This window comes from Brassica oleracea, chromosome C3 (assembly GCF_000695525.1).
Source record: "Brassica oleracea var. oleracea cultivar TO1000 chromosome C3, BOL, whole genome shotgun sequence".
Taxonomy (NCBI): domain Eukaryota; kingdom Viridiplantae; phylum Streptophyta; class Magnoliopsida; order Brassicales; family Brassicaceae; genus Brassica; species Brassica oleracea.
In genome coordinates this window covers 55,953,004-55,954,115 of record NC_027750.1, presented here as the reverse complement: position 1 = coordinate 55,954,115, position 1,112 = coordinate 55,953,004, and positions in this window count along the sequence as shown.

Below are 1,112 nucleotides of genomic sequence, written 5' to 3'. Positions count from 1 at the left end.
AACAAGCAAATAAGGGACCATGTAGAGAAAAGGCTCCATTACCACATTGAGTTCTTCTGGGGAGATACTGGAACAAATGATGTCAAAGACGACTATGTGCCTCTTAGGGATCGATATCTACATAGCAATCCAATGAGTGTCGGCGAAGTTCACTGGCGCATAGATATCATCAATATCTGTCCCCCAAACCTTGTTCGATTGGAAAAATTATGGTATAGTGCCTGCATAATAATTCCACACCCCACCAGAGAGTCTTCTTCCTAAACTGTTCTGATCGGGCTCCGAGTCCTTAAAATCTTTAAAATTGAATCTCCATTGCTGAGCAAAGAGATGATCAAGGAAGCACATTCTATCGCTCCTGAAATGTTGTGGGTTAGCGTCGTACCTCTTCCTCAGCATATTAATCCAAGCATCAATATGCTGCATATAAAATAGAGTACAAGTCAGAAGATATCAAACGATTTACTAAGTCGTCTACGTAGACGACTTACCAGACGACTTACAAGTAATTCGTAGACGAATTAAGTCGTTTGATAAGTCATCTACGTAGACAACTTATCAGTAAGTCATCTAAGTCATAGCAGAAGACTTACACAGTCCTCCAGCCACTCTAAGGAGGTTCGGAGGATTTGATACCACCAAGTTCTACTTTTACGTGGTTTTTTATCGAAAGCTGTTCTATAATGACTGCAAAAACAAAATGTTGAAAAGCAATCAGTTTTTGTAGACTAAAGCAATCAGTTTTTGTAGACTAAAGCAAGCTATTATGGGAAAAGCAAGCTATTATGGGAAAAGCAAACACTTACGGACAAGTTTTCAACCAATCAGCGAGCTCCTTCAACTTCTTCTTGTCAATTGGTGCAAAAGGATTATAGCCTGGATAAAGCTTTCTGTTTGAAATCATCACTCTGGCCGTGCTGTTTTCCGTATAAGGAGATTGCTGTGAGGCAGCAAGTTTCCTTGTTCGATCACTCTTTGCACGGCAAAGTGCCAAAGCAGCATCCTTTTTTTCCTGATATCTAGCATCCTTCTTCTGTAAATCCGAAACAGTGCGTTGATTTTTGTCCAATAGAACAAGGCTCGGTTCTGGAGCTTTATCTTCCGAGGAACTA